At 38.6% G+C, this 20,425-nt stretch overlaps 1 long non-coding RNA gene across 1 annotated transcript; it reads right to left on the bottom strand.

Annotated features, from left to right (window-relative positions):
- Window positions 1–172: 172 nt before the first annotated feature.
- LOC308293727 lies at window positions 173–6,972 on the bottom strand. Its single transcript, XR_013962490.1, has 5 exons — window positions 6,829–6,972; window positions 5,306–5,362; window positions 5,088–5,149; window positions 2,465–2,519; window positions 173–663 (listed from the first exon to the last, which is right to left on the bottom strand). It is a non-coding gene; the product is annotated as an uncharacterized lncRNA (long non-coding RNA).
- Between the last annotated feature and the right edge of the window lie 13,453 nt (window positions 6,973–20,425).

Below are 20,425 nucleotides of genomic sequence, written 5' to 3' on the forward strand. Positions count from 1 at the left end.
ATGTATTAGTAAAAGCTATTGCAATAAATCTATTTCTATCAGAGGGGCATTGAGAAAATATAATGCAACTTCGGATAGCCAAGAATATTATATCAATCGAGGGATTATAACTGAAAGCAAGTAAAAATGAATTATATCAATGTTAACTTATAAAGTTATTGGCAAAGTCAAAATATTTACTGGCACACGGTTAGTATAAACTAACTCTTAAATGTTAAAATATGCAATACGACCATATACTGTTAGTATAATAGAACATTATCTTTATGCTAAATATTTATGATGATTAAGAGCTTCTGTGCTAAACCTTATTTGCGTATTTATAAACCTTTAGGTAGCATACCTATTTGCTAATAAAACAGGAAAGCCAGGGGAAAAAAATAAGAAGACATACAGTTTATTTAAAATTCAACATTTGAATATCAAACGTACAAAGGCTGTTTTTTTTTTCTTCCAAAAAGTACAATGTAATTTTCAAGTAGTCCACTGAACATCCAGTATTTCCAAAGAGCTCTCTGTTGTCCATGTTTCAAAAACAAAAATCCAAATTTCAAAAGTTGTCCAGGAAAAAATAAAGTTTCGTCTTTCAAAAATGTGGCGAATTACTTGCAATCTTCATAACCAACGCCGTCTCCGCTCCAGCAATATCCAGTTGAATGGGGTCTTAATAAAGAAAGAGGGAAAATGATGTAAGCCCACAACGCATTTGAAAGTGAATAACGTCGTACTGTCCACCACTAACGACAAAGCTCCACTGCAGCCATCGGGTGTCGCGTCAGCGTCGGAAGTCGCCAAAAGATGAACCAGGGCGAATTTTTTGGTTGGACAGCGCCACCGAACGCAGCGCAATGTAACAAAACGTCGGCAATGGAGCACACTTCATTGACTGAAAACGGAACATTCCCTGCGTTGACGATTACGCGACGCCCGATGGCTGTAGTGGAGCTTTGGCCTTAAAAGGCATTGCTAAGTTATGCCAAAAACGCTATAGTATTTAGCTAGGTTTAAATTAAGCTAAAGCAAGATAGAAGTGGACCACTAATCTGTTTAAATAAAATTGTAAATATGAAGTAAAGCTGAAGCTAGCATAGAAGCCCATGTATACACTTGTTAATAAATTAGTAATTGACAATTAATTGTCACCATGAATCAAAACAGCGAAAAGTGCACTAATCGCATTGACAAACATGGTAAAAATAAAACTCAAAACAGATGAAAAAATCGTTAGCCTATGCAGGGGAAAAGACTCTTCCAAATGTATCCTTTATTTAACAAACTTTTGCTATAAAAGTTTGGTAAACTTTTATAACAACGAGCCATATCAATGCTGGTGAAATATCACACAACTAAGTCGAATTATATACAATTAATTAGTTTAGTTTATTTAAATAGCAAATCAGCCGAATTAGTCATTTCAAATTTAACTATGAAAACCTCAGGATGATGCATACACTCAAGAGTAGACCCACTCTTGAACATTCAACATCAAACTTCCACCAAGCTACAAAGAAAAAAAAGCATGTACTAACATCAACTGCCCACAAGGGGTGTGACATGCGATTTAACAAGACCAGTGCCAGCTTAGCCTACATGCTAGCCCTCGTTATGCATGACATTGGGGAAGAAATACGCAATAATGCACCTGTTACCTTGACACGTCCAAAACAAATACAATAAGCATGTTGGCAAATTTGATATGGGATGCAAACCCCACTCTGTTCTAAGTTTGAAACAAGCGGGGGGCTCTCTCCATTCCGACATGTCGCCACTCCGAAATTGACTTCTTATTGTCGGAGTGGCGACACTCCCATAGGGGTTAAGTTTAGGGTTAGAGATAGGGTTAGTGTCGGAATGGAGACATGTCGGAAAGGAGACATGTCGGAGTGGAGAGATGCACCCGAAACAAGCACCCCTCTGCCCACTTTCAGCTAAGTATTATTTGAATGAAACTCTTCCAAATGCAGGCAAGAGTCCTAACTACATCCACTTTTAAAGCTCAGAATATAACTGATAAAAGTACTCGAGAAATACAGAAATGATTATATATATTTTTTTTTATTTATGGGGGGGGGGCTATGATGTAATTTTGCAATACACAAATCAAAGCAGTTGCATAGAGAGCTTACTTTGGCTTATACAATTGCATGAGAAAGCCGTAGCATAAAAAGAAAAGTTAACCCTTGATCAAGAGTAATGGATTACTCCAGGGACTATGACCCTTGAGCACACGTTTTTTGTTTTTCTATAATTCCCATTCTCATACAACTATAATTATTCCTCATAAAGGTATGTAGCCATTAGAATGTCTCAAATTAGTTACTTTGCCAGGCAAACTTAAGAGCTTATCATTTGATAGAGAAAAAAAAGAAGAATTTCCCATTGTAAATGTAATCCCACGTAATCTCAAGGGTTAACACAAATGTTTGACAAAGCAGCCCATTCTAACAAAAAATGATATACTTACAGTGCTGACTTCTTGTTTCAAGGATTGAGTGCCAGAGTCATCCCTTGTCTCCACTCTGTAAGTGATGAAGAAAAATAATGAAATCCCCATTATGGAACTATGACTGTGCCAACAGTATAGTGTGTATTTGGAAAAGGAGACTAAAGAATCACACACACACACACACACACACACACACACACACACACACACACACACACACACACACACACACACACACACACACACACACACACACACACACACACACACACACACACACACACACACACACACACACACACACACACACACACACACACACACACACACACACACACACACACCAGAGAAAATGGTATGGAAATGTACAATGTTAGTGTCAAGTTTCACTTGCAAAAACTCTTGCATTCTCTCAACTTCTTTCCTCACTCCATTGACCCCAAGTCATTGAAGTTATATGCAAGCCCACAATACATTCAAGACATCTTTCGCTGTACAAAACTATTTCAATCTAAACTGCATACTTCCCCATTATAGAGGGGGGGGGGGGGGGGGGGGGATCAAACTGGGGTTACCGTATGACTATCCTCTTGTCGTACATTTAAGTTAAGTGAAAAAAGTATATATATTTTGGTTGTTCTCAGTTACTAAATTGATGAATCTCATGGCTTGAGATTCCTTCTAATTCTCTCCCCAATTTAGTTGTTGCCAATTCCCGTGTGCTATATGTGGACTGCAGTTGTTGCTGTCGCTGACCCCTCCCAGGCACAGTTGACCTGGGGAGGTGTAGACTACAATGTGGGACAATTCACAGGCACCAGCCCAGGTGCTTCTTTTCAGCTGTCAGTTAAGAGTTTGTAGTGGGAACTTTCAAACTACTGCAGATCCTGTCCTTACTCCTTAGTGAACAGACACCCCGACCAACCAGCAGGGGTTGCTAGTGTTGTGACAAGGACATACAATACTGGCTTCCCACCCGCAAATACAGCTAATTGTGTTTATTGGTTGAGCCTAGTCATACTGGAGAAATGGATTGAATTTTCCACATGGAATTTAAAATATCAAAGGCTATATTGTAATATTAAGACAGTGATGCCACGTAGAACTGATAGGAGTCAATCAGTATTGATTCCGATGTTCATTGTGCATGTTCCCGTCTTTTCGATTTTCGCAATGGTTTTGATCGATTCATTTGTGGTGGCATAAGCTGGTGATGGCGATATACCAGACATTCTCTCTCACATCTTCTAAAGGCCTTCAAGCTTATTTACAAAATGTATAATTCTATAGTTTGGCTTGTAAATTACTTTGATTGCAACAAAATAAATAAATACATGTGGTGACAACCACTACGAAAGCCGTATCATCCAAATCTGGAGTAGTCAGTTTGTAAAACGATGTATTTTTTTCTTTTACTTGTAATATTTAGCCCGTGCAGATAATTGAAACTTGTTTACTGTGGCTAATCCAAACACAGTGAACATCTTTGTCAAAGTTACGTTATCATTTTGATGCAACTTAAATAAGGATTGATATGAGAAGTCATGCCTAAAATAGTCCCTACAGATACGACTGATCCATTAATTAAATTTAAATGTCCATGACTACTTAAATTACGTTTAATCAACACCGACTCAATTACCTGGTAAAATGTGGTAACATGTATGGTAACATGTATTTATGAAAAAAATAAAAAAAAACTAATTTGAACAAATTAATGTACATGTACAGTACCGCAATGGTGCCGTCCTATGTTGTCACTATCACGTTAATAAAATGTTTTTACAGATCCTGTCGAAAATCCTGTCATAACCAAATCGCGTTTAATAATTTATCGAATATGAGCTACGGAGTAAATTGTTATCGTTGTTCACGATTGGTTGTCACGTGTTTTAGGTAGAGGATGAGGGTTAGGTTGAGGATTCAATGGCCTCAGCTTAGCTAGCTAGTCAAGCTACAGTAGCGATTCAAGCAAGCCCCCAGAACCACGGTAGAGCATTGAAGCAGCCGCCACCTGGTGGTCAAATATATATAGCAACACTTCCACATTTAAAACGCAACTACGCTTGCTCTACGAGTCTTCCGGTGCTTCAAACACCACTGAGCTACTTTCATTGAAATGAATAGCTAGGGCAGGGTAATCCACCCTCTAGTTTATATATACACCTCTATGTTCAAGGCATATTTTTAACATTGAATACGTTACTGACCACAATGTCCATGTTTCTATGAAGCATGCTCTAAATTAATTATTTGGATTCCTTACAGATCCATATTCTTGTGTAATATTGACTGCACATTGCTAGCGGAAGTCATCTTTTGGACTCGCATAATAAACATAATTTCCTATTCTTATTTTCAGAAATGTATTGAACGAGAAAATGTACCCGCATTCCCTTCAAACCAAGTTGGATACCAGTCATATTTTCCATCTTTCAATTCATTCAATGTGACGTCACAGGTTAAGGGGGCGGGACGAAATTGTTCCGTTTTAAATGTACTTAAAATGTATTGTATTAGTAGTCAAGTAAGCAGGATATGATACGTAAACTAAAAACAATCTAAATGTGCATATACACCAATAGGAAAATGAAGTTTAACCGTAAATATATGCAGTGCTTTTTAATGTATTTACACTTACAAGTCTCCATTTAAGTGTTAGGCACTTCAATCCTTTGGTTCCATCGGAGCTAAATGCGACACCTTTAAAATGGGAACAAAAAAGAAAGATTCATAAAACAAAAGTGAGAACAGCACACCCTACTGGTTGGTTGTATGTGCAGCAGAATATATAAATAAGTACACTATGATGTACAATCACAGCAGAATATTCAAAATGCGACCTTCACATAAACATACCATTTCCCTTGAGTTAGAAGATTCGCTTTCTTCTTTCGTGAATAGTCAACGGAATTCCTAAAACATAAAATATTAGCAATGATTAGTGTTGACGCTAAAACGTCAAAATACACCACTCAGTTGGCAGAAGCATATGACTGAGATTGTTATTTTTTACTTTGATTTCTGTTGATAAGGTTGGCAGAATGCAAAAAGTAGAAGCCAATATGTTGTTGAAAAATCTTATATGATTCAAGTATATATGTTGAGTGCAAATTTTATATATTTACATGTTTGTATGGCTTAAATGCCACAATATATCTGCTACAATGCAGATCGGTCAATTAGAATAACTATATTCCACTGGGAGTAATGTAGGAGAAATACATTTGTTGTGTGTAATACAGTGATACATGTCAAATAGCTATTTTTACATTCAACACCACATAGTTGAACAGAAGTCATGTTTTATCTACCATATTACATTGTTCAAATGTGTATGTAATAGAAGTCTTAATTAGACATGCATGTAATAGTCTTAAATAGACAATCCTGTTTGAGAGACTAGAGTGTTAAATAAGCTTTTATTTATTTATTTATTTATTTATTGTGCAGTCTTTATTCCTACCAAATGTAACATAAATATATTGTATTGTGTTTCCCAACTTTAAAATTCAAATCATTTACAGATGTAGGCTAGTAATAAGTAGTAAATACTAAATTAATGTCAATATTTAAATGACTTCTCCATTCAGGACCTCAAAGGGTTAAAAGCCAACACCCTATTTTGGATTTCGAACCATTCTGGTTCTATTTTCTTTTCTTTTTACATTATAAGCTTCAGTAGACAAGACATTTGTCAACAATTTGTGTATATGTTTAGAGATAGGCAAATGTGGACACAGATATTTAGTTTTTAGATTTCTGACAATTTGTCACAATTTATATAAACTATTTTTTAAATATTATAAACACAGGCAAGTTATTGAAATGATTTTGTATTCTCCATTTCCAAACTTAGGATTCTACTAAAGTTCCAACTATTCCAGGTTTTTTCCACATTTTAAATTTAAATGTCATTAAAAAGCCATAAATGTTAAATATAACTAAAATAAACCAAATAGTGAGTAAATACACTTGTGTTGGGATCAGTGCACGTCAATGATAATTTTTCATCGAAATAAGGCTAGTTTTTGTCATTTTACTCAAATTCAGACAAGGGCATTTGCCCTTTCAAGGACAAAGCACATTTTAAAATGCGTAGGTTGAAAAAACTCCATAAAGGGTCCCTAACAAAGTGCCTCTCTTAACATGACCGAAGTAAACTATAAACACAGGTGACAAATATGCTTTTCTCGTGAACAAGAGCACAATAAAACACAGATTCAGTCAAGAAAATCGTTCTCTTTATTCTTGGCAGAGGACACACCATGGCCATTTTAACAACACCGCGTCTAGCTGTCGTTCTTTTCCACCATATTGCCATGTACCTCCAACTCGGTTTTACAACTAGTAAAAACGTTACTCTTAAAAAAAGGTCTTACCCATTTCTCAGGACATCTCTATCCCCCTTCATCGGCACGGGCAAGTGTCATGTTTTTGGACGATTTTCGTCGTTTTGGTGGGTTCTTTCGCTGCATTGTAGGGCTCTTCTTCTCCATCCAGTCCTCGACGTTCGCCTTCCTCTGCCGTATCTGTCTTCTTCCCTCTCCCTGGTTGTGCTCAGGGTGTTATCCGTCATAGCCATAGCTCAGCCCCCTTTCTAACAACGTAAGCGCGCTCAACTTCCTCTGCATCCTCCACTCCAGGCCAGTGGTTCTCAAGCCTTTTCACGTCAAGGACCCCCAAATTGACACTTATTAGCCCGCGGACCCCCATTTGAAAAGATATGCCAGGGACCCCCATAAGAGAAGATTCATACAGCTCTATAGCAGTGATTCTCAACCATTTCAATTTCAAGGACCCTCCATTTAATGACATTTTTATCTCTGGGACCCTACCCTAGTCTCTCGAGAACAGACTTCTATGGGACCTTCTTTGATGATGGCTAGCCAGATTGCTGGGACCCCAATTTCTGTTGTAAAATCAATGTGTACAAATGGAACCAAACCTTTGTACACTCTTTGTAAGAGTGTACAAAGTCGAGTTACATAGCCTACCCATAAGGGTCCATTTGGTTCCTAACAATCATTTAGCTGGGGGGACCCCCTGGGCCCTGCACTCCCTCAAGGACCCCGCTTAGAGAACCAGTGCTCCAGGAAGGCCAACAGGAACCGTGCTGCTCTGTTCAATGTTCTAATGTAGCAGCTCTATAGAAAGAAAACACAGTTTGATCAATCCAAAATGCACAGACCGCGGTAAGCCAATGAATTAATGCAAAATGAACTGAACATTTTTAACTGACTGGTGCTGTTATAGGTATTATTAATTAGGTATGTATGTATTCATCCAAAAAATGTAGTTTCACAGTTAATACCTTAAAATGGCCACCTCTGCCCCCATACACCACAGACTAAGAAGAATTTTATTTAATTCTCTGTTGAATTTCTTTGTGCAATTAATGAACTATAGATGATGTGATGAATCTTGACTGTTTCTGTATATACAAGCATGCAAAACATAACCATTAGGGCCTAAAATACCATTCTTAAGAAGGAGGGTACATTTAAAAAGAAAACTATTCATGAAAATCACTTTTGGCCTAGTCCACATAGTTTATTGAACCAAAATACAACCTGCATGTTTACCTTTAAAAAGGAAGCACGCATAGCCTACATGTTTTCTTCTAATCTAGAGTTTCATACCATTTTCTTGTGAATAATAACAATTGTCATAATAGCATAATAAACATCTCACACACACACACACACACACACACACACACACACACACACACACACACACACACACACACACACACACACACACACACACACACACACACACACACACACACACTTGAAGTTTAAAACAGCAAACAAGTAACATTCCCCCAAAATGAAGTTACCCATCAATATTTGGGTTATGCCAGTGTTGTCTTGCTGCTCTAATACTCCACCCCCACCACTGACCAATGAGACGTGAGATCTAACTGCGCATGTTGCTTTGCAGTGGAAGATTTCCTTAAAAAGATCCTTGGCCTAGCAACAAGAAGCACAACCAGTTCAAATACCTAACCAGTCTAGCAGACTCTGAATGTGAAATGAATAGGCTACAGCTTCATTGGCCAAAAGGAAACAAGCATTTAAATACTTTAATCATGGACATGATTAGCCTACAATGTATATGGGAGGTTTATAGGAATTGGAATTGATTACAAATTGTCAACATTAGGCTACGCAAACATTTACTTTGTTCAAAATCAATGTGAAATACCCCACAAATCAATTACCCCCACTTCATACACTCAATGGACATGGATCCTCTGCAATTAGTTTAACATTTCCAGTTGAAAACAGGTGCCATTATCAAAGCTTTGGTCTTATCTCTGCCACTGAAAGCATTTCATTGTCACATGGGTATAGCATGACATAAAATTGTGACATTTGGATTAATATATAATATATACCAGTTAAACGCCTAAGGGCAAAAAGCGATCTGGCCAGTGATGTATAATGTCTCTGTCTTTCTTTCTTTAACAAAAGAGAAAGAAAGACATTATACAGCAAGGTAATAGTGATGTATCGTGTTCTGTCATTTTTAACCAGAAAAGAAAATATATATTTGACATGTGTCATCATGGCCAAGATAGACAGCAGCAGATATGTTACTATATTTATAAAAGTAGTAACAGTATACTGGTGAATACATACACGTGGGCCTCTGTTACTACTATCTAGTACTAACTGTAGGAGGTTCATATGTGGTTAAGATGTCAAATGTTGTTGTTGTACGAAGCCGTTTGTGCTTTACAGACCATCAGCATAATTTCAATGTCAGCTCTGTTCACCAGAAGCCTGTGTTGCGATCTGGTGTGACAGATGTCTGGTGTGACAATGCTAGGGTCTTATTCTCCACTATTGAACGCCTCTTAAACCCCCCCCAGTCCTACAAGCAGTCACTCCTTGCCTCTAAAGCAAAGTGTAATGAGTTTGCATCCTTCTTTGACAACAAAATTGTGAACATTCGAGCTGGTATTATGAATAATACTGTCACAAATGCAAATGCGGTTAATGGTGCCATGTGTAAAAGTGTAGATAAATCTAGGGGCAGCCTAGTATCATTTTGTGAAATTGATGAAGAGGAACTTCGTAAAACCATATCGCAAATGACATCGTCTTCTTGCTCGCTGGATGCAATACCCACGCCATTTCTCAAAGAGGTTGTAGACTGTGTGATTGGAGATATCCTAAAAATAGTAAATAACTCTATACAATCAGGTGTCTTTCCAGAAACACTGAAAACGGCCGTAGTTAAGCCCTTACTCAAGAAACACAACCTCGACCCGTCCATGCTGTGTAATTATAGACCCATTTCCAATTTGCCTTTTCTGGGCAAGGTCCTAGAAAAAATTATCTTTCATCAATTGGATGTATTTCTGCAGAACAATAAGGTGCACAACAAATTCCAATCCGGCTTCAGGAAAGGACACAGCACAGAAACTGCACTTTTAAAAGTAATTAATGATCTTAGGGTGTCTGCTGATAACAAAAATGTATCCGTTCTCCTACTGCTGGATCAAACGGCGGCTTTTGACACAATTGACCATACAATTCTAATACAACGTCTTGAACACTGGGTAGGGCTGTCAGGCACAGCTTTGTCCTGGTTTTACTCCTACCTAACAGGCAGAAGCTACTTTGTTAATCTAGCTGACTTTGAGTCAAACAAACACAACATCTGCTCTGGTATTCCACAGGGCTCAATTCTTGGTCCTTTATTATTCTCCCTCTATATACTGCCGCTGGGAGAACTTATTTCCGCTCACGGTGTGAATTTCCATTTCTATGCTGATGACACCCAGCTGTACCTTTCGGTAGCTCCGGACGACCCCTGTGCTCTAGACCCATTGCTGACGTGTGTGTCTAGCATAAAATGCTGGATGAGTGAGAACTTTCTCAAACTAAATGAGGACAAGACAGAAGTTCTCATAATTGGTTCTACTGCGCAGAGAGAATCAATAATAAGTAGACTTGGTAACCTGTCTAAAGAAAGTAACACTTCTGTAAAGAACCTGGGAGTGATCATTGACGCTGAATTGAATTTTAATACACACATTAATCATGTCACCAAGATTGCCTTCTTTCACCTTAGAAATATTGCGCGAATTAGAGCCTATCTAACATTGGACGATGCAAAAACGCTGATCCACGCTTTTGTTTTCTCTCGGCTTGATTACTGCAACGCACTTCTCTCTGGTCTGCCAAAGAAAACAACTGACAGTTTGCAACTTGTTCAAAATGCGGCAGCCAGAGTTTTAACTAAAGCTAAGATGAGAGAACATATTACTCCAGTCTTAGCGTCGCTACACTGGCTCCCGGTTGTTTTTAGGATTGATTTTAAAATTATTTTACTTGTTTATAAAGCTCTAAATGGTCTGGCACCTTCGTACCTCTATGACTGCCTGCATAGATACGTTCCAAACCGCCCACTCAGGTCTTCTAGTGCTGACCTACTCGATGTGCCTAAAATGAAATATAAAAAATATGGTGAAGCAGCTTTCTGCTTCTACGGACCGACAGTTTGGAATAAACTCCCACTACACCTAAGACAGGCAGCCTCTGTGGATAGCTTTAAAGCACAGCTCAAGACCTATTTCTTTACTCTTGCTTTTAGCTGAATTATTTTTTTATCTCTTTGATGCTATTGACGTCCACACTGTTCTGAAATTGTTCTTCAATGTTTTATGTTTTTATTGTTCTGCTTTATTGTATTCATGTGTATTTTATTTTTTCTGTTAAGTAACTGCTTCATTTTCTGCTCTGTAAAGCACTTTGAGCTGCATTTCATGTCATGAAAGGTGCTATACAAATAAAGCTTTATTATTATTATTAGATAGGAGTTTTATGTGCAACTTCCAAATGTGACCTACAGGTGGCATTTGGCCATATGGGACCTATAATGTCTGTAATCCAGACCTACACAGGCAGAAAGAAGAATTACAATAGGCACAATGGAGTTAAATTCGTTCTACTGCTATGCCACCAAAATGTGGAATGCAAACTGTCATAAAGAAAACTGTCTAATTTTCGAATCTAGACAAGTCAAACAACTACAAGGAATTGTACCATGTCAAGGAAAAGACGTGCGGTGATTGTCCAGTAGTCACTTTGAGGCACTCGGCAAGCCTTTCAGCTCTGATACTGCTGGCACTGACAAAGCAGAAATATTGTTATATTTGCTTATATATGTGGCACTGTGGGGGCTTTTACAATGAAATGTAGCAAAAAGGGTTAGGATTTTGTTATAAAGTTGAGGTTCTATATTCTCATAGTACCGTAATTAATGCTATAGTGTGTGTATAGTGTGTGTTCAATAACAGGTGTTTTCCCAGCTGTCCAGCTCTTTTATGACAAAATATTTTCAATACATCCAATCAGATCACACACACACACACACACACACACACACACACACACACACACACACACACACACACACACACACACACACACACACACACACACACACACACACACACACACACACACACACACACACACACACAGTATCGCTTGGAAAAAATGCTATCCCGGCAAACATTCTATAGCAATGATTATATCCGTATATAGAGCTATTTATTTCAACAAGAAATTTATAAATAACTAACTGCACCTTTAACTGACACTGCATTTCGATGTAATTTTGTAGGAATGGAGCTTACAGCTGTTTTACCTAAGATCAACAACACTAGGAAATAATAGGTTCATGTCATGGACCCCAAAATCTACTTTCACTAAACCCCAATTTCAAATGATTCTGTCCAAAAAACCCTGATATGAACATTTTGGTTTAATTTAAATAGGCTAACAATTTCATATTTGTACATCAGAGATAAATGCATGGTGTTGTTGAAGGATATGATTAGAATAGTCACACTCATCCATTTGTATTCTCAAATGTATTTAACGTAATGTAACACGCCGTAAGGGTGAGAAGCGACCGTCAGGTCGCAAACAACAGAGCTTCTAAATACGGCGCACACGTGAGAGCCAATCAGCGACGCGCCACAGAGCCATGTGATGTGAGAGCCAATCAGCGACACAGGACAGGCCTGCTGCCTTCCCTAGCGTGATACACTCACTCTAGTGGTGGTGGGCAAACCGCTCATTTCACTGAACAAATCATTTCGTTCACGGTAATGAGCCGTTCAAATGATTTGTTCAAGTTCACCGTTCAGTAGCGCAATCGTCATGTGAAAAACAATATCACGGGTGTGTTTTTATTATGTTGCGTGTAAAGCCTGCCCTCCCGTCCGCTATTATTGTATCCGTAGGAGATGCCTTGTAAAGGAGCACTGGCTTTTGGTGGAGACGACGGATGCATGCAGTGAAGTTGAGCCACGTGAGACACCACCGAGCGAACTAAAGCTTGCGAGTTGCCGTGTTGAGCGTTGCGAAGTCCGCTTGAGCAGACTCAACCTCCGGTTCAGCCAATCACAAGCCACAGCCAACAAGGCATCTTCTATGGACACAATAATCGCCTCCCGTCCTGTGTGCCGAGGGCTATTAGGGAGAGGGGACCGGGGTATGAACGAAACGTCATCGTTCATGATTCATTCTTGTGATTCGTTCTTATGAACAAATCACATGAACGACACTATCACTCATGAACGACACTAAATCACTCACTCACGAGCTGGAGGTTTTTATAGTAAATGCGACCCGATGGTCGCAATTATACTGAAATGAAATAGGCTCCTTCTCATTTGGCTAGGGAGAGGGGCCCCCTGCAGCCTCCACCACCACCCCCATCCCACAAGGACCACTACCTGACCTTACGCAACCGAAGAGCCAATATCAAGCAGATATTATGCAGTTTCCCTGATTATAGCCATGCCCATTAATATGCTAGGGTGGAATGGCTCAGGGTAGAGGATAGAGTACTCTACACTACAGCAACTTGCAATGGGCCAGTCTTCAAGATACGCAAGACTGCAGGAAGACACCCTGTAACTGTATCCTGTCACTATACTTCAATAATGTTAAAGACACTCACAGGCACAACACCAGAGGGAGCTCCACTGATCTCGTTCAACCCAGATTCGGCACAATTGACCATATTCACACATCGGCCATCTTGCCATTAGACAATGAATTGCCACCCTATGTAGGTACAGTTTTCAATGCAAATTTCAAACATGGCTGCCAGGTGAATATGTCAATGGGGCTTATAGTGACTGAACTGATTGATATTCTGTATCAGTCAATCAAATACAATATATTTTGTAATTTGAGTATGGTTACACATCTTCTACAGAGAACAATTTCCATTACATTTATTTAAGTAGGATAGGTAGTAGGCCTATAGCTATTTCTATTACAAGATAATAATAATTACTACAGGACAATGGAAACAAGCCCCTAAGGCTTTGTGTTATCCTTTTAGCAATCATTGTAAATTCTTACCTCTGTATTTACAATTCAAACTTAAGTAAATGTTCAATCAATCAAAAATGTCAAAGTAATCAATCAGGCGAAAATGTTGGCTCAGTAGAGATTTCGCTATTGTTATATGCTGCCATCTGGTGGGCACTCATAAAAAGTAAATGTTTCCATTTAGGTAGCCAATAATACACATTAAAACAAATACTAGCTAAAGAAATTGACAAATGACATAGAGGACATTAAATACGTGTTGACAACATATCCTACAGTAGGCTACTCCGTTCCTCAGTCCTCACTCCTCACAAAAGCACAGTAGAGAGTAGACCGATTCATAAGATCATGATCAGTGTTGGAAAAACATGTTTTATTTAAGTGAAGTATAAATACTGCAATGTAAAAAGTACTTTGTTAAAAGTAAAAGTCTGGTAATCAAAATGTACTTGAGTTAAAGTACAAAAGTATTGCATCAATATATAGCCTACTCATTATGCAGAATGTCCCATTTCACAAGTTTTCGAATGTATAATTATGAAATTAAAATAATCTACAAGCCACAATCATCACACAAGGCATTGTGAGCTTAGATTAGCTATTCCAAATGTCTGAAATAGGTCTTAAGACTTAAGTGAAGTGGTTAAGGTATGTTTGTAATTGCGACTGTAGGTCGCAGCCGCGTCTCAAGTCCTTACATTATTTAAATTAAATTAAATTAAATTATTACTATTTCCTTCACTTGTTTCCTATTTCCTTGTCTGTTAGTCCCGCCCACTGGGAGTTGGCCAATCACCTGTGATGTTGTCATCAGAAATGGCCAATGGGACGTCTCCTCTTCTCTATTTCCTCAATGGGAGGGACTAACATACAAGCAAGGAAATAGGAAACAGGATTGATTTAAGGACTTGAGACGCAGACGCCTCAGGGCGACACAGGCCATGTCTTGGCCATCTGGCCGATGATGTATACCCATATATGGAGACCCCTGGTACCTATATATGGAGATCCATGGAGATATGCTGTGAGGGGAAATCCCGTTAAGGCAAACCCTGATAAGGCAAACTGGGCAAATGTACTGCCCGGGTCTCCTACCGTACTGATAGGGCAACATGCAAATCTCCTTCTGCCGTCCAGTGTTTTAAGTACTTAATAGTTATAAAAGGCGTCTTAAATTGAAGTACCTAGATTTATGTAATTACATTCCTGTGTGTTTTAGGAAGATGTACATATTTTGTTTATAATGTTCTTACTTTGAAGTTTTGTTTTCCTTTTTCAATAAAAATTATTTGTGGAAATCACTCTGTCTGATTGGTTTAAATGATGTTTAGTACTCTAAGATTACATTTCACAATGGATTACTTTTCTTCACTGCAGCCTCATCAGTGGCATGAAAGCACCTGTGCACACTGCAGCAGGTTAACATTGAAACTTAAAAACAAAACTCACCAGAGATCACAAAGTGAAAAACACAAAAAGAAAACGCCTAGGGCATCTCTGCTTCATCAGAAGACTATTGACTTAGAACTTAGAACAAACTCAGCAACTTAAACGAATAAAGCTCTGTATCAGAGTGTTGACTGTCTGTGTAGAACCCTGTTGGTACACTTGTCTTAACGGGCGTTGCCATAACGGGACACGCCCATGCTGTGAGACCCCAAACATACTTACTCAGTTATTCTTTATGTGAAAATCCTATGACGTCTATCACAACTGACATCATACATATGATCCCTTTTATGCCAATACATGGAGCCAGCCACACAGATATGGGCTGTCTTCCTCCGTATATGGGCATTCCCATATGAAGTCCTGTTAGAAATGGGCTTAATATTGATGACATCTGGGATCTGGGCATAAAAGGGATTCTGTTAGAGTGGTTCTCAGGACATCACTACATACAATCCCTTTTATGCCCATACATGGAGATCCCTATCTGAACCAGCCACACAGATATGGGCCATGTCTTGGCCATATTGCCAAATTGGCCCGTGATGTCACAGTGATGTGTCAGGAGAACCACAGTGTCAGGCGTTAGACAGACAGCGATACGGTAAAGCTGTGACGGTTCACATACTAAACTGGTCGCAATCAGAACCGTCACAGCTTGTCCGTAGAAGTCCCGACTGACGGGTAACGCCTGTCGCCTGACACTGTGGTTCCCCTGACACATCACTGTGACATCACAGTGATGTCAGATACTCGGAGCAGGGATCTCCATATATGGGTATAAAAGGGATTATGTTAGGGATCTCCATAGAATGGGCATAAAAGGGATTGTATCCCAGATGATGCCCTGTTTGGAGAACCACACGCTAACAGAATCCATACATGGCCAAGACAGATGGCACGGACTTGCGTAAAAGTACAATATATGGATCTGAGATTGATTGATTGATTGATTGAAGATTTTATTAGAGGTTTGCAATGCATAAGAAAAAGTACAGGACAGTGGCCTACAGTTCACTGGTACAAGGTCAACTAAAAGGATAAAAACCACAAACCACTGCTTGTAAATGTGTGTATATGAATGAATAGACGGCATCATCACCCATAGAGGCCTGGCTGGCTGCGAGCTCTTCCGGTGGCAGTTACTGCTAGATAATCCTCGGATCTCCACGCATTCCAAATGCAATCAGGAACCTGGAGCAGCAAACCGACATAAGAGGAACAACACACACAACCTGCGACCAACGCAACGAGTCTGTCGTTCGGAAGATTCATTGGACCACCACCACCACATGTGTAGCCTACGCGTGGATTTACGACTCTTTATTTGTTTTAATAACATCTGATTGATGTCTATAATGTGACGGTGCTGTCGCATGCAATTTGGAAGCTAATCGTGGGTCTACCGAGAGAACACAAGAGGATATTTACGAACTTACCCGTATTTCTGCCTGCTTGCATTTGAGTTCCAGTACAGTATAATGGTCGCTTATAATATCATTTTAACTTGCGTTATTGCGGCCGCCTGGGAAGTCACTGGCTCACTAGTACAAACTATTCCTTCGCCCGCCGCGACGCCGTTAAATGCAACATCACCCATCCTTGGAGATGGATCATCGACACATAATGTCACACACGATGCCTCCACTACTGGGTCCAGAATGTCGTCCATACAGGCGCATCTTCCAGCTCTGAAAAACATCGTCATTATGATCTGCGTGTTAACAGCTGTTCTCATCACATGTTTGGTCATCAAAGTGATCAGGTAGGTTATTGACGTTTCTCAGTCAGATAAGGCCAATATAGGCAGAACTAATAATAGCTCACTGCTACTCTTTAGTTTCCCTGATCTTTGAGATTTCAACATATGTGCCCTTAGGCTTTTGCGAAGCTCACTAAATTATATAGAGCGTTTGTGCTATATCTGGTACGATGAAGGTCTCTAGGCCACTGTTTCCCAAACACTGGGTTGGGACCCAATTGTGCGTCGAGGACACCTTTTTATGGGTCCCTTAATTTTTTGTTTCCTACATTTTGTTTTTAATATTATTTCAAAACATTTTCATTTCGAAACAGTTTCAATGTTTAATGTTTAAGAAGTAGGCCTACTGAAAATAGCCGATCTAGAAGCTCAAGTTGTGAGCTTCTAGATCTGCTATTTTCACTAACGACTAATTTCTCTTTTGGGCCAGGGGCTAAATAGTTTGTGAACAACTGCTCTAGGCTAATGAAATAGCTAGGTTAGAGGTTGGTAGACTGCAACGTCAGACACTACAAGGTGAAAAAGTCTATTTTGTTTACTTTTTACACTTGGGAGACCTGGGTGGCACAATTAACTTCAGAGTTCACGGTTTAATTCCCCTGTGGCAAACAACATTACGACAAAGGTTTATAGGCTTCACTACATTTATTTAGTTTTGTAGCCTATGATAGGATACACAACCAGATAAAACAATGCCTATCATTTATATTTGTTTAATTTACACATGTTTCCCCCCACAGATCTGGAAGAAGAATTAGAAAAACACGAAAATATGACATCATAACTACACCAGCAGAGCGTGTAGAAATGGCCCCCCTCAATGAAGGTGACGATGACGAAGATGACTCGACCCTCTTTGACATAAAATACAGGTTAGTTTTTGTAAAATGTCCCATCAGTTTGGTTAATCTTCCTAACTTGTGAATCCTTCGTTTTAATTTATTTCTATTTTTATGAAGGCCACTGTTACTAGGCCAGCTTATAACGTACAACATACTGAACATAGTGTATATTAACCTTTATTTTCCTTTAAAAGAATGTCCCCAAATGTATGTTTTCAGACTAAAATGCTCCCTTCATTCTTGCTCAAGAAACACAGGTTAACATTTTACTCAAAATCAAATGTTGACATTGGGTTTCTCCCTTCCGTTCTTTCAATTGTTCTTTAACACAACCACTTCCTCAAAGGAAGATATGACCTCCTGTTTACCTGACATTCTTGACTTCACAAAGGACTAGACATGCTTATTTCCTCCAACTGAACACCATGCAGATTGTTGCATACTGAAAGACTAAACTCACCGTTGAACTTTATAAAGTAATTATGCCTTTTCACTTGCTTTTCAGGTGAATGCCATGCAGCATGAAGTCAGTATGGTCACACCTCTCTTACCCAGGCAATCTAAAGTGAATATTTTTTCCAAGCATATTCCAACATTTTGTGTTCCTAATACTTGCCTAACAGACACTACATACTGTATACACAATACCTCCATTCTTGTTTGAAGGTATGACTCGTATGTTAATCGTTATTTGCTGCTTTAGTGAGGTGTCAATTAAGTAGCTGAACTTAGTGATGTTGGAACGAAGTGGAACCTCTCCTCCAAAAACCCTTCAAATATCCAGGCTGTAGGATTCTTTGAGTTCAGTCTCAACCTTTAACAATTTAGCTTTAGAAACGAAGTATTGCATCGTCTTAACAGTCATTATTTATATTGCATTGTTACACTGAATGTAAAACTTGGGCTGTATCTTGGGGATTGAGGAATATGTAATAAGAATCAATACTTGCTATAACACTATGTGTTGCACAATGCGCAATGTTGCGCATCAACCCATTACATGCCATGTGATTGGAGTTGATTCATATTTTTGAATGATAAATGCATACAGGAAATTGGATGACTGCTGCAGGCTAACATTTATTGCTTAAATTGTGCATTTTGCAACTAAATAAAACATTTATTGAAGGCTACATTCTCAAACTTAAACCCAACTAAGCACCTCAGTTCAGAGTTTCAGGTAGAAACTAGCTAATTGCAATACAAACTACAAACCTATTCATATACCTTGATAAACAAAACTGTGTATTTACAATCTCTACTGCAATCAATTGTTAACGGCAACAAACTGTACATTTTGTAAGACACTGGGAGGCACATATTATAGCGTTAACAGTACAGTTCATATTTTTGAATGATAAATGCATACAGGAAATTGGATGACTGCTGCAGGCTAACATTTATTGCTTAACGTGTGCATTGTAAAGTACATTCCGCAAAGAACTGTTCATTCAAATGTATAATTTGCACAATATAAATATTTTTTCATTGTTACCTTTCTGTAAACCAAAATCAACCATCTACTAACCACTTTATTGTGCATATATACTGTATGAGGCTTTATGTCCTCCTGATTGAAGTATGTGTATATTTTTTTACTGTTAGTTCTATGAGAGATTTCTATTGTGCTGCTAGCTCAGCTGGGGTTTGTTAACTGTACATATTTGATTTGAAGTATATAGAATGTCTGGAATCAGTCCTTGCTGGAGCATGTTGGTATGCCAAACAATTCAGGCAATCATTGTACTTGTTAGTTAATGCAATGTGGAACTTATCTTTTATCTATTGGCTCCATATGCATATGATAAAAGTTGGCTCAGTCTTTTTTTCTTTCCTAAGATGTTTGGCTGAAGTTCATCCAAAGCTGTTTAGAATGAGGAAGTAAGCAAGTATCTCTAACTAGACTCCTCTAACCGGTTTCTAAGTTTATACAAGACATAATCCCATATGCTTTCTACTGAATTTTGGAAGTCAGTCGTTTGCTATCAAATGTCAGAGAATTTGATCGGGTGTATTCTTGTCGCACTGACTGAAGTAACATCTGTAAAAACAAAACTTATTTCAGATAAAAAACTAAAAACAAAATGTTGTGGAAAAACTTGGTGAAGTATCCTCATTAAAGGTGAATCTCGATCACTTTTTCTTCTTAATGTCATGCCGTTTTTTTTTTTTTTTTTTTTTTTTCTGTTAACCACTTTAATCCTGCCATATATTTTGGGCATATCATTATAGGCAAAAAGTAAATCTACAAGTGCACATAACATAACATTGTGATCGTTAAAGGCCAGTCCTCACCAAAGCAACTCCTTGCAACATGCAACTTGCAACATGCAACTACTCTCAATCTCAACCATTATCCACAATGGCACTTGGGAGTTGCATAAGTGTGACATGGCCTTAAAACTGTTTTGCAAGGAGTTGCGACCAACTCCTTGCAACTGCCATTGGGGATAATCATTGCAAGGAGTTGCATGCTGGACTGGCGTTTAGATTTACTACAGTGTTTTTGTGCAACAGAGTTGTATGACATAGTATAAAATAAGGCTTAAGT

This window comes from Nannobrachium achirus (genome assembly GCF_963921795.1).
Source record: "Nannobrachium achirus genome assembly, chromosome: 11".
Classification (NCBI taxonomy): Eukaryota; Metazoa; Chordata; class Actinopteri; order Myctophiformes; family Myctophidae; genus Nannobrachium; species Nannobrachium achirus.